The sequence below is a fragment of the Sinocyclocheilus anshuiensis genome, unplaced genomic scaffold (genome assembly GCF_001515605.1).
Source record: "Sinocyclocheilus anshuiensis isolate Anshui unplaced genomic scaffold, SAMN03320099.WGS_v1.1 scaffold50, whole genome shotgun sequence".
Taxonomy (NCBI): Eukaryota; Metazoa; Chordata; class Actinopteri; order Cypriniformes; family Cyprinidae; genus Sinocyclocheilus; species Sinocyclocheilus anshuiensis.
In genome coordinates this window covers 930829-950949 of record NW_015542382.1, presented here as the reverse complement: position 1 = coordinate 950949, position 20121 = coordinate 930829, and positions in this window count along the sequence as shown.

Here is a 20121-nt window from a genome sequence, read left to right as displayed (position 1 = left end):
GTCATGATTCCTCGATTCAGTTCGAGTACTTGATTTAAAAACAAATCATCGATTGCATTTTGCCCGTGTTGAGTAACCTGCAAAAAACCTGAAGTAGCGTATTCCACAGACGAGAATCCATGAAACGCATCATTAGAGCATTTTCCAAGGCTGCATGATATATTAAACCATAATACCATAATAAAGCATAATGCTATTGTGAATTCATAAACGCTACAATTCAATTAAATAAATGTATGCTATGCAGGTTTTAATATATACACTTTAATTATTCACATACGTATAGGTTACGCAACATTACGTGCATCTTAGAGTGGCTCTGTTCACAGTAAATGCTGCTCCACACAAACTGTTATCATTTACATGTGTGGAGCGTCTCTAATTCCATCTCTGCATATTGTTGTGAGTTTGGGTTTATTATAATGTTCAGCTGGGAACGCAACATGCGCCATTTCATTAGATTTGTAAGTGAAATAATTTATAAACCTACACAAACACAGGAGAATACATCAATATCTTTCTCAATATGCTAACTGTTCATCACAATTTCAAAATAAAAGCCCAAACACTCACTCTGAGTTTACACATTTTGATGTCCACATATGTGACCCTGGACCACAAAACCTTAGTTTTTACCAAAAACTAAGTCTTAAGTGTCAATTTTTCAAAATTGAGATTTATACATCACCTGAAAACTGAATAAATAATCTTTCCATTTTTTTGCAGAGAGACAACTATTTGGAAATATGGAATCAGGAGGGTGAGGGTGCAAAAAACTCAAAATATTGAGAAAATCACCTTTAGTGATTAAGTTGTCCAAATGAAGTTCTTAGCAATGCATATTATTACTAATCAGGAGTGCAGAGGTTTAATGAGGCAAAAAACTACAATACTATGAAGCACTGCAAAAGACAATCAAAAATTACTGAGAAACATAAAACTATTCATTTAAAATGCTTGATTATATGCACAGAAACTAGTGTTGTAAGACGATTAATCGCGATTAATTGCATCCAAAATAAAAGTTTATGTTTACATAATATATGTGTGTACTGTGTATATTTATTGTGTAGATATAAATACACACACATACAGTATATATTTTGAAAATATATATATTTATTGAAAATATATAATATTTTCTTAATTATATACATGCATGTGTTTGTATGCGATTATTTTGGATGTGATTAACCGCGATTAATCGTGATTAATCGCTTGACAGCACTAACAGAAACATTTTCAGTTAATGGCAAAATATGCAAATAATTGCATTTTTTATTCCAGAATTTACCTCCCGATTGTTGCATTTTATAGAGTTTGTTGCTAGCATGTTGCATATTTTAATATTTGTATAAAAGTGCATAGCATGCAGAATTGTTGAGTATTTTTTGGTACTGAAACAATAATATTTACAACAAACATTTCTCAACCATCTTGGATGGTCACAGTGTATTCTGGGATTCTTAGTGACGATTCTTAGTAGGGCTGTCATGATTCCTCGATTCAGTTCGAGTACTTGATTTAAAAACAAATCATCGATTGCATTTTGCCCGTGTTGAGTAACCTGCAAAAAACCTGAAGTAGCGTATTCCACAGACGAGAATCCATGAAACGCATCATTAGAGCATTTTCCAAGGCTGCATGATATATTAAACCATAATACCATAATAAAGCATAATGCTATTGTGAATTCATAAACGCTACAATTCAATTAAATAAATGTATGCTATGCAGGTTTTAATATATACACTTTAATTATTCACATACGTATAGGTTACGCAACATTACGTGCATCTTAGAGTGGCTCTGTTCACAGTAAATGCTGCTCCACACAAACTGTTATCATTTACATGTGTGGAGCGTCTCTAATTCCATCTCTGCATATTGTTGTGAGTTTGGGTTTATTATAATGTTCAGCTGGGAACGCAACATGCGCCATTTCATTAGATTTGTAAGTGAAATAATTTATAAACCTACACAAACACAGGAGAATACATCAATATCTTTCTCAATATGCTAACTGTTCATCACAATTTCAAAATAAAAGCCCAAACACTCACTCTGAGTTTACACATTTTGATGTCCACATATGTGACCCTGGACCACAAAACCTTAGTTTTTACCAAAAACTAAGTCTTAAGTGTCAATTTTTCAAAATTGAGATTTATACATCACCTGAAAACTGAATAAATAATCTTTCCATTTTTTTGCAGAGAGACAACTATTTGGAAATATGGAATCAGGAGGGTGAGGGTGCAAAAAACTCAAAATATTGAGAAAATCACCTTTAGTGATTAAGTTGTCCAAATGAAGTTCTTAGCAATGCATATTATTACTAATCAAAAATGAAGTTTTGATATATTTACGGTGGAAAATATACAAAATATCTTCATGGAACATGATCTTTATTTAATATCCTAATGATTTTTTGGCATAAAAAAATCTATAATTCTGACCTATACAATGTATTTTTGGCTATTGCTACAGATATACCCTTGCTACTTATGACTGGTTTTGTTGTCTGGGGTCACGTATTGATCATGTCCACATAAAGGAATGGCCAAATATTAAAGATTAAGTGGATATTTGAATTAGACGTTGTTTAGTCAATATTAAACGAGAGATTAGATTGTGCTGTAAAGTGTAAAAACAATCGGCAGACCACTGGAACCCTCTGCAGTCACTTGTTACATTGCGTAATGTACATTAGCTCCATTGTTTTTAACAGTGTTGTTCAATAAAACCATATTATTGCATGCTTTTGACACTTTATTTGAACTAATTTATTTATATTAATTTAACTAACTATTTTTATTACAACAAAATATTAATTAGAATTATCAGATTACTCGATTAATCATCAGAATAATCAACCAATTACTCGATTACTAAAATAATCGTTAGTGAAAGCCCTAATTCGGAGTGGGATTGTAGGGTCTTCTGGTAGGTTACTTGCTGGTTCAAGTCAAAAGAGCCCATATACTTTAGGTCTTTCACCAAAGCAGGTCTAAAGGATTTATTTTTGTCTAACGTCGAAAGGAGTTTACAAAGGATGAAATTTGCCTTTGTATGCATCATTAATTATCATTATTCACCTAAAAATGAAAATTCTGACATCATTTACTCACACTCAAGTTGCTTCAAACCTGTGAGAATTTCTTCCTTCTATTAAACACAAAAGAAGATATTTTGAAGAATGTCAGTAACCAAACAGTTGCCGGTAGCCATTGACCTTTACTTGAGGGTGAGTAAATGATGACAGAATTTTAATTTTTGTGAACTCTCTTGACTCTCAGAAAAAAAGATACAAAAACTTTCAATGAAGTGGAGCAAATGTGTGCCTTATGTACCCCTAAAGGGTCCATATAAATACCTTAAAGGTACAGAGAGAGATATCATAACAGCAGTAGCAGAGAAGTAAAAGTAGCTACAGTTACAAGTGTTACTTCAATGGAGAATCTTGCCTGCATACACACTTGCTCATTCACAACACACAGTTACACAACTGCACACAACTCTAGCTCTCTGAGCAATCACACTCTAGAACAGACTGAAACAACACAGGAAAAAGAATAGGAAAGTATCCTACAACAGTATCTCACAAGAAACCGAGCACAGTGTGTGTGTGTGTGTGTGTGTGTGTGTGTGAGATCTCTCCTTCATGATGCCTTTGAGGTGTAAAAAATAGATTTGCTCCCTGGTGGAATGACCCCTGTGGTCCTTCAAGATTTCTCTGTTGGACTCTCTCAGGGTGTTCTTGTAACTCTTACTGAACACAAACACACATACACACATATACACACACACATACACACACACACACACACACACACACACACACACACTTCATTTCACTTACACTGATTATGTGTTTTCAGCACCTTAATATGAATCTTTAAAATATTGCATTTGGATCGACTCCAGATACAATTTACTGAAGCAATAAAAACCCATTTTTTCTTCTCATACAAGAATTTAACATCACTGTGTACTGCTTAAACTGCTGTACTCCCAGTACATAATACAGTGTGCATGTGTGAGCGAGTAAAAAAATGTAAGACTACAATCATTATAAAACAGCACAGGCTGTAATGATTTTAATCTTTATAGTGATTGATTTAAAGCTTGTTACAGCACTAGATCATTCAAGCCAATGAAAAGAGAGTCTGAGTAACAGTTAGAAGTTCTCAAGTTGACACTAAAAGCTCAAGCCCTGGAACATTTCATGGAGTCTAAAAGCTAGTAGTAATTATAAACGGAGACAAATCTTGCACTCTCTCACACATACACAATTATAGTCGCTGGGTTCATTTTCTTTTGTCCGGAGATGAATCTAAAGTCTTTGTGTTAAAAAAAAAAAGTAGCAGTGTTAGTCCAGGTTTCTAGTGTGATTTAGTTTTACGTAATTATTGACCACCTATAGACAGGCTATTATAATTATACTGTCAAGAATTCTATTCCTAAATAATTTAATGTATTAAAAAGTTAGTCAATTAAATTATTTAAAAATAATTTAAAAAGCTCAGTAGGGTGATGGGTCAAGTTGGTGAATATGTGTGGGATATAAATCACTTCTTCTATTTCTGATTTAGACACTGTATCTCTTAAAGATTCAAGTTCCTTAACGATCCCTTTAACTCTGATATAACTTCAAATAAGAAATGCACTTTTGCATTAATTGCCCTCAGCACTCTGTTGCTAAATGATGATGTAATTTCAGATTTGACCATTAAAATAAATTTAAAACAATTCTGGCAAGAGGTTCATTTAGACCAGGGGTGCCCAAACTCGGTCCTGGAGGGCCGGTGTCCTGCAGAGTTTAGCTCCAACCCTAATCAAACACACCTGAAGCTAATCAAGGTCTTACTAGGCATACTAGAAACTTCCAGGCAGGTGTGTTGAGGCAAGCTGGAGCTAAACTCTGCAGGACACTGGCCCTCCAGGACCGAGTTTGGGCACCCCTGATTTAGACAGACTTTTTAATGAGGCAAAAAATGCAATTCAATAATTGGTTCTAACTATATCTTGTGTCATTTAAAGTGTTTAAAAATTTGAGAAGTTTTAAAATACAGGTTAAAGGATGACTTTTTGGTGAATATAGATATGGTATTGTACTGTATGTTATATTTGGTATTGTTTTTTTTCTAATTTGGTAATTTTTGCTAGTATTGGATAGGGATAATCAAGGACCACAATGGAAATAAGCCATATGCTTTATTGTGTTTATTTTATCCCCAACGGTTTTAAAATGGTATGGAATATTTATGTTTCTTGTTCTGTTTTGTAAACTTGCAAAATAAAATAAAATAAAATAAAATACTAAGAAAATGACACACAACAAACAACATTATTATTATTATTATTATTATTATTGGTTATACTGTATTATTTATTTTACTTTTCTTAATATTAATATTAATATTATTTAACAGTCATTTAAATGAAAATAAATAAATCATCTGTCATGGTTTTCTGTTGACCTCACCAAATCATGAGCTTTGCCCACCCTGGCAACCACCCTTCTACCTATTCCCCCAATCTGCTGTTTCCCCCCACGTCTCATCTTAAGGCTGGAGTCGGACCTGCATTCAAGAGGCATTCACGGAAACTGAAACTATGAATATTCTTCAAACCCTTTAAAATTATAAAAACAGCAAACAACAAAACTGCAGTGAGTTTTTTGTATGAACACCGGATACACATTTACACTATACAAAACCATAAAATGCCCAGCTCTGACAAAAACACCCACATCAGTGGTTAAGGCGAGCTTTGATTTGAATAAAAAAGAAGGAAAGATGGCTGGAAAAGTCCCGGCCTGTAAAAACAGGGCTTTGTGATTGATAATGTTTTGGGTCTAAAGGCGCAGGATCAGCAGTACTGGCCTGGGAACAGTAATTTAATTAGTGTAGGACAGAAACAATAATGGAAGAGTATACATACACACTCACAGCAGCAGCAGTAGGAATCGCTTCCACATGTGTCGTGAAACATTTTAGAGTGGTGCAGGCCAAAAGGACATACCCAGCTTGAACTGCACACAAACAGTGAGTGTACCATCAACATGACACGCAGACTACACAAACTTGACACATGGACGAGATAAGAGTGTCATTAGCCGGAGATTATGTGAGCGGCTTACTGCAGGTGGTAAATAATGAGGGTTTTTTCAGCGTTATGGATGCTGAAATGACAAATAATACCACAGGCCAGTCTGTATCTCACACGGCTTCTGCTCAAGAGTACAGCAGATATAATAGTGTGGTGCCAAAAGAAGACAAACCTAAAATCAACAGGAAGAACATAAAACAAGAGAGGGACTAACGCTAATGGAGTCTTAATAAATAAGCTTTCTGAAGACCAACATTTTTTTAATCACAGACACTAATAAATACACAGATTGGTGTTTCTCATGGAAGAGGTATTTTCAAAAGCATCCCCTGCTGTGATAAAACTAAAACTATAAAGATATAAAAAAGCGAAAGAAAAGGAAAGAAAAAGTGATCCTGGTCCATAACATTTCAAATAGTATAAATACAATTCTCACAGGCCGCAATAGAAGACACAGTTGAAAAAAAAAAAAAAGTGATTTAGCTTCTTTCCACCAAATGTGCAGAAACATTTGCAGAATAATTGTACTTTTACATCATTTGATTTATAACCTGATTTTGAATTATGTTTAAACATTTTAATATTGTTCATATTTCAAGCAAAATATTGATTATATGAATAAAATTATTTTTAATTATAATTTGAAATAAGTAAAACATTACAAAAAAAAATGTACATCATTCCACAGAATTTTCTAAGTACCTTCGAAAAGGTATGAATGTGGTAATAATTCAGTACCATGGATAGACAGACACCAGGGTACCACCACCATACTTTTTGGCAAGGGACAGCACATCATGAGAGAGGCATCCAGCTAGCTCTCAGCACTATTATAAAACAACGGTGACCTTTAAATGTTGGATGAGATATGTTTTGGCTTTCCAGTAACACTATGTAACTCTCAGCATGTTATGTAGTATAAAAGAACACAATGAGCTTAACAGCCATCTGCACTATACAGGGTTAGTACTGTGGCCATTCCTGATGAAAGTAGCAACACTCTGTGTGTTGTGTGTGTTGTGTGTGCTGTGTGTTGTGTGTGTGTGTGTGTGTGTGTTTGACCATGAAGTTGTAATGGAAGCATCATGTCTGTCTCTTTTCTGCCAGCTCTTCCCATCAAAGCATATTTCCAGTCTCAAAGGAGACAGAGGAAGGAACGCACACACATAAAGGAGCCATTCCTCAGGGTAAGAAGAACATCTACATACTAAAACAGCACTTACATGTTTTAATGTATTTACCAGCACTACACACACATGCACACCTTGAACAAGTGCAAGGTGGCATATGGAGAGCCTATATCATCAGGGAGCTTTAGCAAAGGCATGTTAAACTCATGACTCGCATGCTGAACACATACAAAGACATCCACCGGCCAGAACAGATACATTAGAGAGCCTGTGTTTGCTTGGAAACATCCCTGCTACATGATTTAAAGTTTTAACTTCTGTCCAGGATGACATATTACCCACGTCCATCTGATGAGAAAAAACTGCACCCAAGACAGCACTGAGAGAAAAAAAAAATCTTGTTTTCTCTCATGTTGGAATTTCCCGCCAGAACTGTACCACTAGGAAATGTTGACTTTATTCCTCTGTTTTTGCAATTCTTTGTGCAAGTTCCTTTTTCATTTCTGTTCAAGATGGACGGAGAATGCTGGAAAACCCTTATGCCAAAGGACTCCACAGAGAAGACACAAGAATGAAACTGTCTTCAGGTTGGCTACTTTTACAAGCTCATGTATCACCTATGACAGCTTCACTAAAAGATTTCCCTTAGATACATTACAGGCTGAAGTCATACAGTATCTGCTGCTTTTCAAACAATTACAGACTCCCACTGTAAATCAAAGTACAATGTTTAAGAATTTTTAAAACAAGATCAATTTACCACAAAAGCTATTCAAGGTAAAGCATATAATCTCAGTTCGAATTCGAAAAATAATGACTGTTTTAAAACTGGTTTCCTAAAACATGAAGACTGAAATGTCTGTCATTGGTTGATCAAAAAGTTAGCCCCGCCCCTACACTTACACCATTGGTTGAGTCAATCTTGCTGTGTGGTCCTGATCGGAATTATATATTCCTTTAAAACCAGTTAAACTCTGCGGACCCGGATACAGGTCCAAAATCGTGTTAAAAATGTTTATGCTTCATTTACATAGCCTTCCTTATATGGTATCAGCCCATAAGAATCGCGATGTAAAATTTTGTCACCTCTGAGCGAATTTACATTTATACTCGTAGCACTGCTTCAGTCAGCCGCAAACAGCCACAAATATCTATATACTTTTATATTTATATTTTACTTTTAGATTAGGATCTCTTCTTTCAAACAAGACCATTTTCACGTTTCTGCGTGCTTCCATCGGTGAGATATAGAGCGTTTTGTCCAGATTGCGCAATAGACGCTCGTCTGGAAAACAGACACTCTCCATATCATAAGAGCACACAGCCAGCGTGTCTGATGTTATAGAGATCTGTGGTCGTTTGTGGACTGCAATTGGTCTATAATGTAATAACTCCTGTTTAGAAGCTGTTATTTGAAAGATTATTTTTTTCTGGTACTTTTTGGCATCTAGTGGCATCAAACAAAGTAAATTGCAGAGAGCTGGGCCTAATAAAGCCTGAATTACAGAATTTAAAAAAAATCATTTGTTTTAAAACTCCAAAAGCACCTATGTTTTTTTTGTGTTTATAGTAATATTTGAAAAATATATAATGTTATTTATAAAGAATTACACTCATATTTTGTAGTTCAAAGGGTTTTCTTTACAATGAAACCATTTTTTAAAATTTCCTCCATTGTATGTGTGTAGGGTAAACATTTGAATTTGAGTATGTCAAATTTAGGCGAAAATACCAAAAAACGCCCTGAGCTTAAGTGGTTTTAATAAACAAAGCAGCATTTTTTATAGTGCCACAGAGTCATAGAGTTTAACATTTCAAGGGAAATCAACTTACAAAATGGCTTACTTGCTTACTCTGGATATTAAGCTTGGATAGGAGAAAGCATTTTAACACTAAAAAAATTGCACATTTCACCTTAAAGCCTTGTTATTAGAAAATGCATCATAATTATTAGTGTAGTGTGTTGTTTGGTTCTACTGGCCAGTTTTTAAAGTTGTTTAAAGCGTATATACTTCACTCCATTTATTTTTTTATTTAACATTAATAGCTCTAGAGACTCAATGGTTGGGATTTTTGACTTGGGTCAGTAAGAAACCACATAGAACATCCTAGAAACACCCTAGAAACCACAAAAATCTAAGTTTCTTTATTTGCATCAATGGTTCCATGAAGAATGTTTAACTATCATAAAAGCTTATCATTGCAGAAAAAAGTTATTTGTAGTGGGGAAGGTATTTCTAAGATGATTTTAAAATGTTTCTTTTAAGATCTTAACAGAACCCAAAATAGTTCTTCTGTGGCACTGCTGAGAAAACCCCCTTTTTGGAAACTATTTTTAAGAGTGCAGCAATGCTCTGGCAGTCAACCACCACATCTGGTATTGAGCCTTCACTGCCATATCACAGCCATAATATAATAATAAAAACTGAACATAGGCTTTACAAAAAGGTACTGTGTTGGTATCATGGTGTGGTGTTGGTACTGTAATGTAAACCATGGTATTCAATAATTGATGGCATTTTAAAAAAATACCATCGTATTCTCATGTCCAAAAGCAAATATCATGGTGATTTTTAGAAAGGAAACCTCTGGAAACCTCGACTGACACTGACAACAGTCAGTATTTTTCAGCCTGTGGTCAAAAACAGGCATTCTATCATTCACTGTCTCTTTCTCTCAAGCAAGTTTGTTTATGAGGGACTGACGGCAAACAGGCATCACACTGTTAGTGCATTAGACTGAAGACATATGCCAGGATAATGAACACAACTCTTTCACCAGGCCACTGACAGCATGCAAGAGACTCACCCCACCCTCACATTCCACATAAATAATGCTATCTAGTTCCTGCTACATGATAAACAGTGTGGGAGAGCCGTCAGATGAACGTACAACAAATGCAGGATTTGAAAAATGTGCCATATTTCACATCCCGCTTCATCAAAGCTTAATAAACATCAAGATGAGAATTTGTTAGCAAGTCTTCCTTGTACTTCACAGGGTTCTTTAGAGTAAAATGAACTTTTAATAAAACTGTTTTTATTAACTTTTAATAAAACTTGATACAAGTAACGGAACAGTAATGACTTGATGGGGGAAAAAAGTCACACTGCATATGTCCTGTCTCAACATTAAAGGGAAATTTCACCCAAAATCCCAATCTGGCCTTTTCTCCCATAAAGGAAGTTTAGCAGAATGTTTAAGCTGCTCTTTTCCATAAAATGAATTGTCTCCACATTTCTTCACATTAAGCAGCACATCATACATATGATGCTATTTTAAAGATCATTATTTTGTGTATTTGGTGTAACAGAATATGTTGACATGCTTTAATGTTCAAAAAACACATTATTTTTCAAATACTGTACATTATTGTAGTTCCTCTATGCCCCGCCTCTCTCAAGCTCGTCGTTTTCTACAAAGCCCCTCCTTCCGACAAGCGCAGTCTGCTCTGATTGGCCAGCTGACCCAGTGCATTGTGATCGGCCGAACATCACAAGCACGCGTCAGAAATGTAACGCCCCTTTCCATAATCGGGAGCTTCAGCTTTCAACATAAATGTAAAGACAGTAAATAATGTTGTTAGTTTTACCATCAGTTCAAGCCCGAAAGGGGAATTGTATTTGCAGTACACAAGCCGCTATTAAGAAAGCTGACTCCACGGTGATCACGCACACACACACACGATGCGATACACTACATGGCGCCAAAAATCCACATTTGAACAGTCAATAGCAAATACTTAAACTATTAAGAAAACATTCTTACAGTAGCTGATTCAGAATAAGTGCCAGATTGTCATAGCAAAGTCGGAATTTACCTACTTTTTTTTTTTTAGAAATAGCCTTTGCACAGCCAGTCTTGTACTCTCCTAGGTTCACAAAACTGTAGTCCATAAAATGCGTTGCACAAATTCGAACATCTGGGTTGTGCTGTTCTGTTGTAAATAAATCTTAACCAATGATTCCTCATTGTATCTACTTCCGGAAGGCCAAACAAAGTGCTTTTGCTTTCGCACAGAAACACACAGCGTCTCCCTGACATGCTGCATCAACACTAACTGCGGTTACTGAAACCACGCCTTCTTTCTTTGCGTGAACATTTGGGCGGCATTATGCTAATATTTCTATTTCCACATCGTGACGTAGACATGTGGGGGCGTGTTTGAATGAGGCGTTTTAGCCCGGTCTGGATCATCCTTCTCTTTTAGATAGAATAAATCCTTTTGTGGGAGACTTTGAGCTTTGTAACTCTGCAGATCTTATACATTCACAAGCAGCTACATAACACACTAAAGAAAAGAAAAAATAGAAATTGCATCATATGACCCCTTTAACATGGATAATAATAAAGGACAAGTTTATTGAGCAGCACATCATCATATCTGAAAGATTTCTGAAGGATCACGTGACACTGAAGACTGTAATGATGCTGAAAATTCAGCTTTACAATTATCAAAATGAAATTGCATTTTAAAATATATTACAATGGAAAATAATAATTGTAATATTTCACAACATTACTATTTACTTTTGACTGTATTTATGATCAAATATATGCAGCCTTGTGAAAACAAGAGAAACAAAATGGTAGTGTATTACGATTTCTGAAGCCATATATTAATTTTGTGTGACAAACAGAGCAAAATGAAGTTGTTATTTGCTGAAAAAATAAAATAAAATAAAACAAAACATTTTTGACAGAAGAACAATCTGAAAAATCTGTTCTAAACAAAATATTTTTTAAATATAAATTTAAAGATGATACAGAATTTTCATGTTTGAGTGAACTAAACTGCACATAATCCAATATGTCAATTGTGTGAATTCTGCTAAATGAATCAGGTCATTCCAAACAAGCACAGATTGTACACAGGCCCAAGACTTTGCCTGAGGAAGCCACAAAGAAGCAGATGCCACTGAGCATGAGAGAGAGATTTGGAGATTTCCTGACTTCACCTCGAATCATCTTTGCAGAAAACTGTTCATTTTAAGCTGCCCAGGTTGTAGGCTGTGCTTAATGACGAGAGTTATCTCCCATGAGCACATGGTGCTCGGATACGGCTTAAACACACAGCTGAACACTGAATGTTGATGATTGCGAATCGAAGGGTGATGCCAAAGGTTAACAGCTAATTTATTAGAACACACACGCTTACACACACACACACACACACACACACACACACACACGCACACACAAATATGCTCTTGCATAGTCTAAAACTTTTGTTAAACCAATGCCATCAAATCATGACCACGATTCTAGATTACAGAACTGTACAAGCCTGGGTCCACAGCAGGTCCTGTGAAGCTAATCTTCAGGTCTATGAATGCTAAATCAGGTCTGTTCCAACCTCTGTGCCATCAAACATCTGCTGTTGAATAAACATTGTTTACCTGTGTAATCGATGAGGGAGCATTGAGAATCCATGAGAGTCTTGCAGCCAGTGAGTCCCAAAGTACACCCTAGCAATTCAATGAGAGAGCGGCAAATCACATGACACTCTTGGGTCTGCAGTTACAAAGGTAACCTTCCCTCACCTGGAGTTGAGAAGAGACTTTACAATGACACACAAATGAACAGAAGTCTCAACAGACTGTTAATGTGGCTTATCTGCTGGAGTGTTGCACTAGCAATACTAATGCCATGGGTTTGACTGAAACAGAACAACAGACAGACAATAGCAAATCAACCAAGAAGCTCTATGACACTATGATAGCTATCTGTTAGTATTCCCATTTATCTAATTTTTTTCACGGGCACTCAGTTATGGACACAGTTATTTTTGAGGCGTAAATGCCATGTGAGTAACCGTTGTTGAGCCATAGGGAAATGATGTCATGATGCTAATAGGCTGATATTACCACACAAAAGTGTACAGACGCAAACCCTTCACTATCAACGGTCCTAAGCTATGATGTTAAAGGCAGTAGGCAGAAAAAAAAATACAAATGTAAAATTGTTTGAGACCCTTCATAATAATAATAATAATAATAATAATAATAATACATGTATTTCAAATGTATTTCTACCTTTTAATAGTCATTAATACATGCTGCCCATAAATTAGTAGTAGCTAGTTATGGCATTTACCAGCAGGGTAACCATGACTTAGTGTTAATTGTGTCAGCTATTTTCATTTTAGTCTTAGTCTTAGTCCCGGGCTAAAATGTCCTTGTTAGTTTTGATCATATTTAGTCAACCTTATAGTTTTAGTCGACTAAACGTCTCAACATTTTAGTCTAGTTTTAGTCAAAGAAAATCTAAAGTATTTTAGTCTAGTTTTAGTCAATGAAAACTTGACATTTTAGCAATAAGATTATTATTAATTAACCGTACAGCAGTATTAATTTTGGCAGCCATTTTTTATTTATTCGTAGTCTTACTGAAATGTACATTTTAGTTATAATATTTAGACAAACTTCTCCTGTTTTTGTTTATTCAATGAAATGTATGAGCATTTTAGTCAGGTTTTTTAGTCAATGAAATATTAGTCACATTCTGTATAATGGTTAAAATGGTTAAACTGATAAAAATTATTTTTTTTTCTCAAAATTATAATCGTAATGATTGTTGTCATTTGAGACATTTACTTTTGCATTTCAGGTATTGCACTTTCTCCAGTAAGCACATATCAATATAATGTGGACACACACATGGTGTATTTTACCTCATCTAGTGTACTGATTTATTATAGGCTTTTTTTATATAAATCAACACCACATACTTATCTCTGTCTACATTTTGAAAACAGCTAAAACAAACGAAAAATATTATATTCTTTACAATGAAACCATTTTTTTTTCATTTCCTCCATTGTATGTGTGTAGGGTAAACATTTGAATTTAAGTATGTCAAATTTAGGCGAAAATACCAAAAAACGCACCTGAGCTTAAGTTTTAGTCAAATGTACATTTTAGTTATCATATTTAGACAAACCTGTCCTGTTTTTGTTTATTCAATGAAATGTATGAGCATTTTAGTCAGGTTTTTTTAGTCAATGAAATATTAGTCACATTTTCATGGTTAAACTGATAAAAATATTTTTTTTTCTCAAAATTATAATCGTAATGATTGTTGTCATTTGAGACATTTACTTTTGCATTTCAGGTATTGCACTTTCTCCAGTAAGCACATATCAATATAATGTGGACACACACATGGTGTATTTTACCTCATCTAGTGTACTGATTTATTATAGGCTTTTTTTATATAAATCAACACCACATACTTATCTCTGTCTACATTTTGAAAACAGCTAAAACAAACGAAAAATATTATAACAGTGACATTCCTAGTAATTCCACTAATTCCATAATTGCAATAGTCTATTTCTCTATTAAAACAACAGTGATTGAGTAAGTGTATTTATTCAGCGATCACAATCGCAAACAATATAGTGAGATCTCATGACAGAACACAGACCGGCTGAATGACGCTTTCATTTAGATCTCTAAACTCCAGCTTGTTTATTTTTCAGATCATCTGCGGCGGCGCTTATGCAATGAGGAGTGAGCGCGTGCGCATGGTTGCCAGATTGCTTAAAATAAGCAAAATACACAGGGCTGAAAATGTATGAATATAACAGCGAAGCACTGATTCGGGGATTAGAACTCTTCATATCTGGCAACCGCACTCATGAAAGCTTGTGTAGTAGAGGCGTGTAGAGCAGTCTGCAATAACATTTTTTCTCCTTTTTTGACGAAAATAAAAATAGGTTTTTGGTAAAGTTTTTGTCTTTTTTAATACATTTTAGTCTCGTCTTATTTCGTCAACGAAATTGCATTTTGATATAGTCTTAGTTATCGTTTATTGACCTTATGGTCGTCTCCTCTTCCTCTGGTCTTAGTCATGGGAAAAAAGCTTGTCAACAAACATTTTTCGTCATAGTCTTCGTTAACGAAATTAACACTACTTGAAGGCAACATTCTTAATGCAGGTTGAATTGAATGCTGACATTTTGTCCTTAAAGGAATAGTTCAAAACAAAACAAAATAAAATAATAAAACAAAATAAATATGCACCATTATATCACTATAAATGACGGAATTTTAAATGTAAAAATAAAAGGAGTTATTTAGCAAAATGTCCATGCTTTTCCATTTCATACACTGAAAATAGATGGAGAGCAGTGGCTGTCAAGCACCAAAGAAAGAAAGAAAGAAAGAAAGAAGAAAAAAGCATGGAGTCATTTGAGTGCAGTTACAATGTTTGTCTACTTTGCACATTTTTTTAAAGTTAGAGATATTAAATATGAGTGTTTGGCCATTAAAAATGTTAAACTGAAAAGCTCAGCATGTTTAGTTGTTTACTGATGACAGTTTGCCTTGACCACACACACCAACACACACATATGCACACAAACCAAGACAACAAACAGCATCATGCACAGCTTGCTCCTTAAACTCGTTTTATGCACCATCTTTCACAGTTTGTGACAAAAGTAAATTAATCAGTACTTGTAACAGAAGACACACATGCTATAATTTCAGCATGCAGATGCTCTGAAGTGACAAGCACACACACACACACACACACACACACACACAGGCAGGTGTAGGGGTGAGCTTTAGAGTTGGAACAAGTAAATTCTGAATAATGCAGCATCTATTTATGATTTAAATAAAAATACACTGATGCTATTTTATAGTGTTTGTACTAACATTATTTGCATTTAGTGCAAAAACATCTAACTCTACACTGCAGTGACAAAACTTTGGTAACACTTTACTTATGTATAATGCACATATAAATGTATGTATATAAAGGTAAAGGTATTCATAATGTATGTTTTAATGCATTAAATCTGTTCATAAGCAATTGTAAAATGCATTACATGCATTACATCTGAAATTGGTTGTTTTTCATGTGTTTCAATGCATTATACTTTCTAAAAGTGTGTTCAATTAATAGATAAGTATTATTATAACTGTGGTTACAATGATTCTTGAGACTATACAGTGCATTATAAGGTGCATTACAGGGTATAATTAATGCATTAAAAATACTAATATTTATGTATGTATATTAGTGTGCATAGTGTACATAGCATCAAATGCTAGTTACACTTATTGCAAATAGCCTTGGCCAATGTTTATTTATACTACAGTTGACATTTACATTTTTTAACCATCAGCCTATCAGCATAATGCAACATAACAGTCACCATATAATTTTCTTGCAACTGTTTAAAATAAATAAAGGTTTATATATATAGAGAGAGATTTATTACAAATACACTGATTTCCATAACACAAATTACAAAAGGAACCCATTTTTCCTCATTCAAAACTTTCAAAACTTTCCTCATTCAAAAAAATATTTATTCAAAAAAATATTTATTTATTTATTTATTTATTTATTTATTTATCAGTGTCAACAGTTTATTTAAATAGTAAATTATTTTGTGAAAAGGTAGAGGATTGAATTATGCTTTTGATATTGGCACTGTGTACAATGAATTGTGCGTAAAATTATTACACAGCTTACACTTATCGAGGGTTACAATACTTTTGGGTGTAAAGAAATTGAAAATGAACAGAAAGTCTACACAGATTTTACACTGTACAACCATTTGAGGAGACTGTTTAAATGTTCAAGTTGGTTAGTCGGCCTGTCTAAGTGAGCAGTTCTTGGCCAGTACAAACTACAACATGCACCAGACTTCATGCCAATAGTCAAAGGTGTTGTTTGTGAGGCTACATCCGAGGAAGCAACCAATTCACAGAGACACTTTTAGAAGAACTAAAAGCTCTATTACTGCAAAAACCCAATCAACCGCAATGAAATTATAATTACCATCAGACACATTTGTCGACATACTGCATCAAAAATGTTCCCAAATGTGTAGTGTATCTTCATCTAAATTAAATATTAATCCATTAAAACATTTCAGAGTACAAGAATGTGCAACAAAAAGCAGGAACGTGTAAGCAGAAAAGACATCAACCTTGTGAACATGTCTCCATTGATGACCCACAACAAGTGTCTTCATTCCATGTTAATGCCAGCTAATGTCCTAGTCGATCACAAAAAGAAAACAACCATTTCCATCACAAATGCATTAGCCACTAGCAAACAGATTTCCAAGCCGGCCACCATGATTGCTAAATGGGCCTCTAATGTTTGTGTGTGTGCCTTGCAATAATCTTTATCCCAGAGCAGAGCACTGATGCTGTAGCGGGTTCGTGCTGTTGTGTGCAAATCACACCCCAAGGCCAATGAAAGAATGACAAAGGTTAACAGTCCCCCAAGGGGAGGGGAAGGGAAAAGAGAGCAAACAGGGCAGATGTGAAGAACAACCAAAGAGGCAGAATGATAAGAAAATGAGCGGAAAGAAAACAGGGACCTTAAAATGGGCTGACGCGCTCTGGCACGTAACTCCCAAACACACGCGCGTAAGCAAGAGCTGTGCAAACAAAGTGAAACCTAAAACAATTACACAAGAGCACATGGGCCTGCACACAAATAACTGACAGAAATACGAATGCGAAAAGAAATCCGTGCCACTTTAATCCTTTAATAGGTCTACTCAGTAAAACGCACACACACACACAATTACCGAAGAAACAAACAGATCCACAAAAACGCTCCAAATTGCTGCCACAAACAAAGCCCTTATCATGCTAGTTTAAAAAGCTCTTAAAGCATCCTCATTTCTTTCACTCCCTCGCAGACTCATTAGATGGATAACAGCAGAATCGCGGCTCCCCCAGTCAGCCCTCTATCCTCATTAGCGCCTGCTGGCCACTTTCCCCTGTGTGTTCACGGAGCGCTCTGCTAAGTGAAGGGAGAAAAAGCAAAAGTGGCATACAACAAATTATTTGACCCCTCGGGCCGCCCTCTAGTTGAAACACAACATTTTTAGGAGCACCGTCACCCAGCCCCCCGCCTCGCACCCTGCTCGCGCTGCACCCTGCCTGGGCATCAGGTCTGATCTCTCTCCTGCCTGGCTCCTGGAGCGTTATTAAGTGAGAAGGCTGTGGCTGATTGTAGCCCATGGCGCAAAACCTGCTCTAACGTCTATACGCACAGTGCGAATGGCCTACTTCTACTCCATTAAGCTCTGTAGCACAAATGCACGCTCACAACATTTTGTGCCAACATCACGTCACCTTGCTTTTAATGTGACCCAACACTGGCGAAAGAAAGAGAGAGCTGAGTAGAAGATGCCGGAGGGCTGAAAAATTTCACCATTTAATGTTTAAAGCGTGTGTGTGTTTAGGTAGGTTTATTTAGAGACACAAATGTTGACAAGTTTGTTCCAGGCTGAAGAAAACAGGTCAGCCAGATTATAGGGGTCAAACTACTCAACCATATGTTTTTAACCAGGTCAACCCAGATTAGCCAAGAATCTACCAGCTCTAAGCATGATTAGCAACCAGCTTGGGTCAACAAATCACTGGTTTCATGGTGAAAACCTTGTAAAACTAACTACCATCAAAGCTGGAATTATTAAAAACATGAATAAATTATGGCAAATGTACCAGCTTACATCACCTTATCTGATCTTGAACCTTTTGATGTTGAATCAATGAACCAAAAAGTTATTGTTCTTTAATTTACTTAATGAGCTTTTTTGTAGGTTAATTCATTCACTAGGTTGCGACCATGGAGAGTCATCATATAAATCGTAAATATATCATTGTATTATAGTAGATGTTTTACTAAGTCCTAGTTTTTTTTTTTTGAAGGGCTCTTAAAAACAGTTATACAGTATATTTTTAAACAGTATATTTTTCCCTATCTACTGCCTTTAATGTTACATCCCAGGGTAATGTCTACAAACATACTAAGCAACTCTAATTGTCCTTGTTGTTAACTGCTGGGTATTTCACTTAACAAGCTGAAGAATAAGGACAACAACAGGCTAAATAAATAAATAGCCCAAAAAGTTGTGCTTCAGCCAAACAGCCAAACCGGTAAGACTTAAAGGGATACTTCACACAAAAATGAAAATTCTGTCATTAATTACTCACCCTCATGTCGTTCCAAATCCGTAAGACCTTCATTCATCTCCGGAACACAAATTAAGATATTTTTTATGAAATCTCAGAGCTCTCTCTTAATAACATTTATTCAGCAATTCTTCTCCCTGAGTTATCGTCCTCCGTCATTTTGGAGAGTACCCCAGAACGTAATCAGCATTGTTTACGTTCAGTAGACAGCGCGCACATGCGGAACGTAAACAAAGCTCATTGCGTTGATTATGTTCTGGGATACTCTCCAAAATGGTGGAAGATGGTAACTCGGGGAGAAGAATTGCTGAATAAATTATGGTATTATTGTTTTCTTTGCGCTCAAAAAGTATTCTCATAGCTTCGTAAAATTGCGGTTGAACCCCTGATGTCACATGGAATATTTTACCGATGTCCTTGCTATGTTTCTGTGCGTTAATTGTAGTAATATCATTGCTGTCTATGGAGGGTCAGAGAGCTCTCAGGTTCCATCAAAAATATCTTAGTTTATGTTGCGAAGATGAACAAAGGTCTTACGAGTTTGGAACGACATGAGGGTGAGTAATTAATGACATAACTTAATTTTTGGGTGAACTAACCCTTTAAGTTTTTTTTTTTTCGTGAAACACAAAAGAATATATTGTGAATTAAGATTTGGCCATTCTTTTCCAAGCAATTACAATGAACAAAGGCTGGAGCTTTGAAAATTAAAAAAGGACACAAAAGCACCACGAGCCTTATGACTTATGTGCCATATTGCATAGTTTTCTGTTAAACGCTGTGACTGAGTCTCTGAGTCAGTGAAAAGTGGATCAGTGTGTGAACAGTTTTGTGAATCTGTGATTTTGTGATTCAGATCTGAATAAAAAAAATATGATTCATTTCAGAGAATAACAGATTTCAGTCTATTCCCTACA